The sequence below is a fragment of the Colias croceus genome, chromosome 20 (assembly GCF_905220415.1).
Source record: "Colias croceus chromosome 20, ilColCroc2.1".
Lineage (NCBI taxonomy): Eukaryota > Metazoa > Arthropoda > Insecta > Lepidoptera > Pieridae > Colias > Colias croceus.
Window position 1 is genome coordinate 6,250,614 of NC_059556.1, and position 12,198 is coordinate 6,262,811.

General features: G+C 32.3%; 1 protein-coding gene and 1 non-coding gene across 2 annotated transcripts in view; one reads left to right on the forward strand and one right to left on the reverse strand.

The window, feature by feature from the left end:
* The first annotated feature begins 5,169 nt into the window (after positions 1–5,169).
* LOC123700696 overlaps positions 5,170–12,198 on the forward strand; it is a 242,836-nt gene continuing 235,807 nt past the window's right edge. Inside the window, exon 1 of the mRNA XM_045647993.1 lies at positions 5,170–5,400. The gene's annotated coding sequence lies outside the window, so the exon portion shown is untranslated. The remainder of the gene's footprint in view (positions 5,401–12,198) is intronic.
* Positions 11,128–11,200, reverse strand: Trnav-cac. Its single transcript has one exon. It is a non-coding gene; the product is annotated as a tRNA-Val (tRNA).

Genomic DNA, 12,198 nt, shown 5'->3' on the forward strand with positions numbered 1-12,198 from the left:
AAAATAAGTATTTTTTGTAGATTGGATGGCTTGGTTGACATTTTGAGTTCTGAATGGTTCATCACCTTCATCATTCATACATTATAGTTATGTACCAACGCACATGACGTTTTCTATATTTCTAATTAGTTTAACAAGCGTTACTCAACGTCCTACTGGTTCACGCAACATCCTCAGTTTAAATATTATTAAGTTAAAAAAAACAACTTAACTACCTAACCAAAAATATGAAGCCATCATACTCACTTCAAATAAAGAAGCGGTATTTCCTGCAATTCTGCAACACTCTAATATAATAATTACATAGGTATTTACTTCTATTCACATGATTTTTAATTTTTTTTTTGAAAAAAAAAATATTGGCAAAATTATTTTAGTTGCCAGTGTGGCGCCTGCTACTATGGGACTTCTTTCAGGGCGCATTCATAGAGCAAGTATAGTCGAGCCAATTTAATAGGCAACATTTGACGTCTATCAATTTTATCTTCGAAGAGAGGTAACCTGCTTAAAAACATCGATTAAAGTGAATTAATCGATACGGATTTGAAACATTTGTCAATCGAATTTATTAATTTACTTAGAGCATTAAACCAACCGGAGACGACACGCGCAATTCTTTCATAGTCAAAAAGTCTGTCATTTCCTGCGGGGGGAACGAGTAAACACATTTAAATAGTGTTAACACAAACGCATTTTGAGATTACGTCGCTACAACACGCACACGACAAAATAATCAAACACCAGCATGACTATACACATACAAGTACAAACCAAGAAGCTTATATCTAATACACTGGAGATTTCGGTATGAGCATTGACGTGTAACAAGAAAATATTGCCCAGTTCATGTTTTTTATCACTTTCACACCTAACTTGGTATTGCCACTGTTAATACGAAGTTTTCCCAAGGCTACTATGTATGCTGTAATATTCTGTGCAAAAGGTTAGTTTTTGTACATGAGTTTGTTGATAAATTGCCAAAAACGTCATTCAGAAGCATTGTTGGATGAGACAATTATTATTTATGCTAAATAAAATAAGTATCTGAACCAATTATTAAAAAGCGATACTCCCTGATTATGGGTAGTCACCATAATAAAATTGTAGCAACTCTCACTTTGTCAATATGGCATGTGTGTCAAAAAAATTGCGTCGCTTCGAATATTTAAGTTAATATTGTTGCTTATTTAATGAATATTTTCCAAATATAAAGAATGCATTGTATTGTGCAAAATTGCAGAAGCGTTTGGACACCGAATTCTGGCATAGAATTTCACAGGCAAGTGTATATTTACGTTATTTACAATATTCCTCAATACTCCTGCATTTACCTGTTTAGAATCATTTCAATGGCAAAAATTGTCTAATTTAGCATCATTTTAGTAAGCAGTCATGTTAAATTTGTTATTTCCCCAATACTTTATCATTTTTCAACAAGTTTTCAATAAACAAATTTAACAAGTAAGGTAACCATGATGACGAGTTTTTATGGATAGCGAGGAGAATATATTGTAATAACAATATTATGATGAAAATTTAGAACACCATTTTAAAGATTGTTACTAGTAATGAAACAACACACGACATCGGTATTGCACTCACATGTAGTTATAAGATTGTTCGTTTTTACATTGAAATTTATACTTTTTTAACTTACCTTATATTTTTTGTTTTACGTATTTCAGCTTTCCAAAAAGTAAAATAAAAAGAAATATATGTGCCCATCAAGGTTACTGAGGATTACGACCCAGAAAAAAATACCTTTTGAAAAATAAACTTTGTAAAGTTAGCTGAAATTTGTGCAAGGCCGCTAAACAGTTTTTCTTTGATGATTTTGGCTTGAAATTGACCAGTCGAAGCAACGCGTTTCAAAAGAAGATCTGAGTAGCTTACAATTTGGTAAACAGCATCTGATGCAAATCACAACTTTCCTCTATTTACAAAGGATGCTAATGCTATATATCGGTTCATATCCAAGCTTTGTAGCCAAAAGTTGTTTAAAACTATCATTCTATACCAATTAAAATTGTATGTACCTATAAAGTATGACCATAATATTATAATATAAATACTGTTAAAAATATACCTTTGTCGTTATTATTTATAGACCATGATTTTTAGTTTTTTCTATTTTGAAAAATCCTGAATTTACAAACCAGCGTGGTCACTCAACAGAAAGAGACAAAAAACATGACTGACGTCATTCTAGATCATATTTTCTTGTTACAAGTTATTGGTCATAGTGCAATCTCCAGTGTATTAGATATAAGCTTCTTGGTACAAACCTTGGTACAAACACACACATAGACACCGTGTCTGTATTCAACGTCAATGTAAACATCGATAGTGCGAAAACGCGTCGATAATTTAAGTCGATAATAATTATAATACTTATCGATACTTTATGCTCAATGAATTTAGAATTTTAATTTTAATGATAAATTAAATATTTGTGATTTGTGACATCTAAGTATTCATAACGAATAACAAGTGGAGAGGTCGTCGTGACGTCGATTTGACACTTTCAAAACAATGAATATGCGTAACAAAAATAAAGATGTAGTATAACCTCTATAGTAATTTTCTAGTTTTCAAAAATTCATATCTCAAAAACTAATAGTTTCCGTCAATTGCAAATTTAAGATTTAGGTTCCGTAGGAGAACAGCTAACCACAAAAAAATTTACGCCTCTCAACTCGACGTCCCATAAAGTTTAGCCTAATACCATTTTTTTGTGAATGTCACAATTTACATATAAAACAAGAAATAGTGAACAAAAAGACAGCTTCGTCGTTCATTTACATCATTTATTTACAAATATTTACATTTATTTTAACGCAGAAACACTAGTTAGTGCTAGTCCGTTTAGGAGTCCATGAAACATGATTCGCATTCGGAGATCGAATCCAAACATCCCGAATCACAGCAGCTTTTAGAAATCTGAAAAAAAAATGAGAATGAAACAAACTGATAAAATTTATCATCATCAGCCATAAGACGCCCACGGCTGGATAATATTTATATCGATATTATTATTTTACCGTCCCATCCCTAATTTTTATGCAGTGATACCAGAATAACGAATTAAAAATGCCTTTTTACGTACATGTTACGAACGTAAGTAATTGCATTATAATTAATAAAATACAAACTTAAACTTAGTATACTATAAAATATTAAAGAAAGACATGTGTTGGAGATAAACAATAAATGAATTTGCAAACGGTATTTATCATTAATTCATAAAGTTTATACAAATTATACTTCACGTTATTTATGGTTTCTTTGGCTAAATTTTATTACTCTATAATAACAAATATGAACGGTGATAAAAGTTATAATTAAATATTAAAACAGTCTACGTATTTTAAAATTTACCCAAAAGTGGATGTAGTACCATTATGTGGCAACACTTTTACATTGACAATATATTTCAGTATTTTGCAAATTTGCTGCAATATTTCACAATATTTTGATGTAAAAGTACTTACAGATGAAAAGTAACATTAAGCGTGTCCCAGACAGACGCGGCCTGCGGTGGCGGTGGCGCGGCGGTCAGTTGGATGACTTGAAAGTTCTAGGAACGACATAGACAGACGCGGCCTGGACGCGGTCACAGCGCGGCTTACCGCGGCCGCAAGCCCCGCCCTCTCCGCCACCGCTTCTGTGTGAATGAGCGCGCGGACATGAGGCGGTCATTACGCGATCAGTTGTAAATTTTTGCAACAGGCCGCGTGTACCGCGTGAAATTATGCCTATAAACACTGAGTTGTTTATTCAAATAGTGCAAAATTACCCAGTTTTGTATGATACATCACATGAAGACTAAAAAAACAAAAGAATTAAAGACAAAATATGGGCAATAAAAGCAAGAAAACTTCGTACGATTGGCCATTACTAACGTCCACTTGCAGGTGAGACTCGAGAGCTAATGTGCCGCTGAAGGTTAGAATGACCGCCACCGCGGCCGCGGCAGTATATTGTTATCACGGTCAAGCAAGAAGGCAACAGCAGATCGCCACCGCAGGCCGCGTCTGTCTGGGACAGGCTTTATCCTTAATTACATTCCACGTTTCTGACCACTTCTTACACGTAAATTCACTTCAATTTGGCATATTTCGCTCCGGTTTTTTCACGTTCACTGACATAAGCAAAATGGCGTTGGGCGCGCGTCAACTAGTTTTATATATCAGGTATGTAACGCGTACTCAAACCTTTGGCGAGCGGGGAACGCCTGCCAATGGCCACTCCGGTTGGTTTAATGCTCTAAGTTAATTTATGATGATTTTTATTCACAAGTAATCAATGCATTCGATTCTAGATGTCAAATTTCGATTTTCAGAGGAACGTCTCTGGTATTTAAAAAGAAAAAAGGTTTATTGACACAAAATTGTAGCGACGTCAGTTCTTCAATTCAGAAATTGTTTATTATGTTTAGTATGGTTTATCAGTAAAATGAAATCTTAAAATTACTTGTATCGGCCATTATTATTATAAATATGTAATCATAATTGAAAAAAGTTAAGCAAATATGCAGTTCTAACAAAACGAAATATCATGTTATTCTATGTCGTCGTTACTAGGTTACGTTGTTGAATTTTGTTGAACTGTCAAATGTTGCCTATTAAAATGGCTCTACTATAATGTGAGTAATATACAGGTACATAATTAAAAGAAACCTTGAAAGAAACATAATATATTGCCTTATCATTGATTATACGCACCACAAGGCAAGCCCTGGCGAGCCCCAAACCGTACCGTAACGAAATTCAAAATCTTTGGCCGTACCAGGCTGTTACTTTTATCGCACTTTCTACACACAATACATAATATAAATATAATGTATAATATAAATATGATAATGATAATATAAATATTATGATTTATGTATTACAAAGGACATTTATAAGTGACGGACACAGACAGACAGTACCTCCCGCCGATGGATGCGTCTGTGAATGGTAGCCTTTTATTGAGCGTCATCTGATAATAACTGGGTGTAAATAAAAGGAACTTAAAATTAACATGTGAAATTAACGAACTAAAGTTTTGAATATGGCAAAATTTAGCATAGTCTTTTGCCTTGTCTTTTGCCATGAAGAAAGAAAAAAAAAAAGTGTCAAACACTACTTACTCTGTGGTGTCAAACTGTCAAAACTCAAATCAACGTCAAATGAATCCACAAACGCGAAGTTGTATAGTGAAAAACTAAAAAAAATTGCTAAATTTCCTACAATCTAGCATTTCATAGAAGAATAATTAATGAAATGAGTGTAGTTGGCAATGAGCCTTTTAATTCCAAGTGAGTGTTGTGTATTAAATTTGTTCAAAACATTGAACTGTTCGTGTTAATGTTTCTTCATTGATCATTGCAATTGCATTTATTGCACCTGTCGCCGGGTGAGCTAATCTATGTTTTAAATTTTTTTAATCATGTGTTCATAATTAGAGCTTTTTACAATTATCTAGCTTTAGTTCATTCACTGACCGTAGTAAAATTGTCTCGATATCTAGGTAGTGCAGTTCACGCATACAAAGTAATTGTGCTAAAATTGCATTTTGTTTAGCCTCGATTTATCGATTCGCATCACGCATGTTTGGTCTCGTCGATTATTTTTCTTACTAATTTTGTTATATTTAACTATGCGTTAATTGATCGTTTAATTCGTTATAGTTTGTTTTACTGGCTAAATAGATGGATATGCTGGATGTATAAATTTAATAAAACTTAAAAATGTTCAATAGGTATTATGAATATAATCATAATTTAATTGAAAAAAATGCATTTATTTTATGTTCCAAAGTTCAGACATTTTCGGTAAAATGTTGTTATTTCATAAAATTAATGGTATCAATCATAATATTGAATTGAAAAAGCTATCTTAGATTTTCTGGTCTAAAAAAATATTATTCAGGTAATTGATGCCATTACATTTCAGACTGATAATTTTGTAATCAGTTATAACTATTCACATACCTTTCTTGCTTGTCAATAGTTTATAGAATGCACCAATTATATGTTACCGGAAATGTATGAAATCAAGGAATTGTATACAATTCCTAGGAAATGTGTACAATTCCGATACCATTTAGGAAATGTATAAAATATTGTTTAAAAAACTATTTAATGCATGCATATCCTAGGAAATGTATAATCTTCCTAGGAATTGTATACAATTCCAATATCGTATTAGGAAATGTGTAAAGTAAATGCTTTCTGTAATAAAACATGTTGTTATTTTTTTTTATTATCTAGCTCTTATTGATACAATCGGGTAACAGTCATACCGTAAAATTGTAATAATATTATGTTCATATTATTATCTTACTAATTAACATTTTAAAAATCAACTATCTAACTTTTAACGTAAATATCACAAAATCAACTTATATTTATTCTTATAAAATCAAATTTTCATTTGGCAAGTAATCAGTCCCCTCGTCCTGCTGTTCTCGCGTATATTTGGCGCAGTCGGATTGTATAATCCGCCGTATTACATTACGGTAGCTGTTTTAATATGCCGAAAATTCGTCTTTTTCCAAAATTCTACAAAAAGACGGTCGCGAGCCGTCGGAGCCCCACTTCGTGGGGCTTCTATTCCTGTGTAGTTTTAAAAAACACGAACCTAACCTAACCCACCCCCTTATCCAACACATTTCCGGTAACATATATAAAAACTTAACCTTGAAGTTTGCAAAAAACCTTTTTAACCTATTAATTATCATATCTGATCTAATATAATTTAGAGGAAATACTTATTTTGTGTGTAATCAAATAAAAATAAACTTCAAAACTATTCACTGAACTAATTTAATGATTTTTTATCTATAACTAGCTGTTGCCCGCAGCTTCGCTTGCGTGGAAAAGATAAATTTTCATGGTACATATAAGTTTTTATCTCCTATTTTCCCCCCCTTAGGAGATGAATTTTCTAAAATCCTTTCTTAGGGGACGCCTACGTTATGACATCTACCTGCATACCAAATTTCAGCCCGATACGTCTAGTGGTTTGGGCTGTGCGTTGATAGATCACTATATCAGTCACCTTTGAGTTTTATATATGTTACCGGAAATGTATGTAATCCGTCATTGTATACAATTCCTAGGAAATGTATACAATTCCTAAAATCGTACGGAAATGTGTGAAATAAATTATTTTATACACATTTCCTAGGAAATCTATACATTTCCTAAATAGCTATCGGAAATGTAAAATATTTAAGATATTGATATGTCGCAGGCAAGTTGTATATAATCTGGTCGTTTACATGCCGGTCGGCATTTTGTAGTAACTATGCCGATAATTCGTAGTCAGAATTTTTTGGTTTGGATAAGGGGGTGGGTTAGGTTAGGTTCGTGTTTTTTAAAACTACACAGAAATAGGAGCCCCACGAAGTGGGGCACCGTCGGCTCGCGACCGTCTTTTTGTAGAATTTTGGAAAAAGATGAATTTTCGGCATATTAAAACAGCTAGCCGTAATGTAATACGGCGGATTGTACAATCTGACTGCGCCAAATATAGGTACGCGAGGACAGCGGGACGAGGGGACTGATTACTTGCAAAATGAAAATTTGATTTTATAAGAATAAATATAAGTTGATTTTGTGATATTTACGTTAAAAGTTAGATAGTTGATTTTTAAAATGTTAATTAGTAAGATAATAATATTAACATAATATTATTACAATTTTACTGTATGACTGTTACCCGATTACAATCGGGTATTGATACATCAATAAGAGCTATAATATAAAAAATAACAACGTGTTTTATTACAGAAAGCATTTACTTTACACATTTCCTAATACGATATCGGAATTGTATACAATTCCTAGGAAGATTATACATTTCCTAGGATATGCATGCATTAAATAGTTTTTTAAACAATATTTTATACATTTCCTAAATGGTATCGGAATTGTACACATTTCCTAGGAATTGTATACAATTCCTTGATTTCATACATTTCCGGTAACATATATATAGACTACTGTGCATTTGGACCAAACAAAACGTAGAGCTTGAGCTAAAGATTCTTTTTATTGGGAATAGGAACGTGCTTGACCACAATCTAACCTGATGTTAAGCCGAGATGTGGTCTAAGACAGAACATGCTTCCCTAGAAGCTATCTGTTCACTCTACGCTTTAACATTCATGATATTTTAGTGAAAAAACTCATATTCAGTATTATTCATTATTAGAACATTTCATAGTCGTGTTAGAATGAGCATTCGCTCATTTGATCTAAATGCACAAATGCACCATTACAGAATAAAAAAGGCATACAATAAATGGCTAGTTATAAATTTATATCACTTATGTGAAATGGCTGTGTTTAAGTTTTAGTTAATTCTTATTAAATATTGAACCTGCACAATTATAACAAGTAAACATTATACAGAGAAAAAGGATTAAGAAAATATAAATAATAACACAAGATGTATTTTAAACTGTTCAAATCATTTGCATTTATTTCCTTAGCTCAAACAGGATGGCGCTGTGTGTCATTGCAGTGCGCTATTTTCATGTATATGCTTATTTAATATATATTTCGTGTTTTAAATTGGAAGCTTTTTATAACAACTGCAGACTGCAGTTAAGGGCCTTTTGTAGGTGAACACGGCAAAATGGACTGTTATCTATGAGCTATAATTGAAAATATTGAAGTTTTTTCGCACTGAAATTTCTAATATGTATTACAGAACGTATGTGTGATGGGATGACTGTTTCCAAAACACGATTGGAAAAATTTTGCTTGATTAAAAAAAATCCTGAAGTTACTTCTCAAAAAACCTTCTTTGGATTGATTCAAAGATACCAAAATCGTTAAATTTTACTCTCAGCACACATTCACAAAATATAGTTTGTAACATAAGTTATCGCCTATTCGTCGTGTAGATATAATTCAGTATAATAATATGTAATACTATCAATGGTGATTGCGCCATGTGATAGTTACTTGTATTTGACAGTTTTTTATGCTTATCACTCGAGATTGGTAAGCATTTTCCTACAGGCAACAAACCAAAATAGATACACGTGCTTAAGGGTCAGCGGCCGATTATGTTCCTTATAGCTAAGTGTCGAAATCCTGTACGTAAACAGAATTGAGGTCGGCCATCGATGAATAAAATTACATAAAACAAATTCTATTTAATTAATGAAGTTTGATTTTTTAACGATATTTTAACTTAGAAAATTCGGACGCGCGCCGGTTGTTACCATTTCTAATTTCAGAAGCAAAACGTCACTCAAAAGGGCTTGTATTTATGAAATTATTAGATATGAATTGTTTATCGATGATTATATTTTTCCACAAACCCCAACATCGATCACAAAATTATTGATCATAATTCAAGTAATAATTCGGCTGTCATCATTCAGTTATTCGGTAAACACGACACGTTTATTCTAAAAAGTCACTGAGTTAATGCCACGGAAAAATAACCTAGATTTTCTATTGTGTCTGTGGTTCCGGGGCCTCAGACCTGAGTTATTAATTTATCTTCCTGTCCTCATCTATATTACTTTATAATATATCCGTAGCTGTTTTAGATATCAAATATCAAGTGAAGATTGCTGATCCCATCCCAAATGTTCGTCTATAATGAACCATAAAAAATAGTGCGGTATTTGTAAATTGTGGCCGTGGTTTAATAAATAAGATAAGTTACGTTAGATATTTTAATACCATAATTACAATTGGAAGTTTATGCGATGGTTTTGAGGTACCGTACAAATTGCTTTCACAGAATACCATAATTAAAGAGACCATGCATATTAAAAATTATGATTACGTTGCATTACAATTTACTTACAAAACTCAATTATTTCTCCATAATTTGTTCACGGTGACCCGGTTGACGGGCCGAGTTAAACAAAGATTTAAATTATTATTGATCTTTCACGCTTCACTGGGAGCCACGGATAGATTACGAGCAACTAAGGAATTATTGCCCTATATTTCTATTTGAATTCATGTAATACGTAGTGGAATTTCTATTGTTTTAAATTTGTAACGTTGTGGACGTGAAGATTATATATTTTTTTAATGCAGGCACGATTGTGAACTGTTTTGATACCGCAATAATTTGCGTAGTCTGGAAGAGATCACTTACTGCCATAGTGCAGTATTCATTTTTTATTACCATTAATATATCTTATATTGATTCAGTTAATCATAAATTCTTTCCATTCATGTTTTGATGATACTTAGATAATCTTTGTGTTCTTATAAATAGACATGTAAAATTCTTTAATGCCTCCGTGTCCTTCCCGTCCTTTGTTCTAAAATAGCTCAGGACATTGCTCTTCCGTATATCCTTTTTCTAATTTATACGTTGATTGATGACAAGTTGTTCAACCAGTTGTTAATGACACTGAGAATTAATTTCTAATCAGTAAAGTATTTTTTGTAGGCGTAAGAAGTAATTATTATTAGTCCTTGCCGGCTTTAATATCGTAGTTATTGTAAAAAAAATGTAATGACGATTCAAAAGTGTTTCTAGAAGAAGTCTGATTGAATAAATAAATGTTTGAGTTAGAGTTTAATTATTGCAACATGTGTACTTACAGCATTTTAAATATATTTTTCCAGTTATACTTACAATATTCAAAACTAGTCAAAAATTTCGTTTAGTATAAGTTAGAACCTGAATTATCGAGCAGTACACAAACGAATAACAGTTTATTATAAATGCGAAAAATCTAATATTAAAGCCTATAAGTCGATAAATACTCCATAAACAACATTTCCTCATGATCATCATTCAGCCATGGTACCACTTCCTGAACGCCGGCGTCCACTAGAAGTCCAGTTAAATACTTATTGTCGACCTCTTCCGCGTCATTATCAACTCTGAAATGCTATAACGGTAGTGTCGCGTGATGTAAGGATATAGGCCTATGTAATATGTAAATTTAGATATTTACTTTCCCTGATAAATTGGTGTCTGTTTCTGATATATTCGCGAATTGCGAGAAACTGGTACCTACTGAGATGTAGAGATGTGTAAGTATTCAAAGAGTTGTCAATTTTTCTTTTACAATTTTTTGTTTGAAAACCGGAAAAGGGAGAAAATTTAAATAATACGTCATAAAATGGTGCAGCAAAATAAAATTTGCTGTTTCCGCCCGGGATCGAACCGGGGACCTTGTGCGTGTGAAGCACACGTGATAACCGCTACACTACGGAAACTTATTTATCAATTGCCAATTTGAGCTACAATATGTGTTAGTCTTGTGTTAGTATGAAATTGCTTCACTTTTTTTTCTTATTTGGTTTAATTAGCCTATGATTGGACTTGATATAGGTACATTACATAATAATTAGTTATTTTGCTATAACTACAATAATCTTTATCTTGTTTCGTTGCTTATTAAAACGTTAAAATAAAACTGCATTATTGTATTTTAGCACATTTACAAAGTTATTATGGTATTAAGTAATTATAATTTAAATATTAACTGACGGTCATCGTGATTGTATAGTAAACAAACAAAAGAATGGCTCTTCAAACAGAATGCATGTTTAACAATAGTTATTTAGTGATCAATCAAACGTTGAGTCATCGACCTTCATAAAGGGATTTGCTAAGATGTTCACGCTAATTACAACGACGCTTTTCATGTAAGCTTTGAGGGCACTACACTCTGTGCCTCCACTATAAGAAACGTGTCGATACCAACGTCCAACATAATATGTTGTAAGTGTAGTTCTATCAGATTGCATGAGATGCGACATCAGTATATTTTGGTACAATTTCTAAATAATAAATTAACGGTATTGAATAAAAATGCGTATTTATAGATAAACATCTGTTGTTATCATGAGGAGCTTATCTTTATTTTGAAAGCTATACCTAAGACAAATTACATCACTCAAATAACGTTCGTTTCATTTACAAATAAATTATTGTAAGCCGAGTTAATTGCAATTATAATAACTAATCAAGAAGCCATTATTTTAAAGTTTATTGCGGACATGGATCTATCGGACGGATATTATGATGCTGATTGATGAAAAATAGTTACAAAGGAAACGTGATGTTAATTGTATCATTTTACTATTCTCACACTAACATGTAGATTGTGGAGCATTTGAGTTTAAGCTTGATGATAGATATTACAGATGTGAAACAAATTGTGATTGGATTTTGATAGATTAACTTTCTCTTATGTTTATGTATTGTTCAA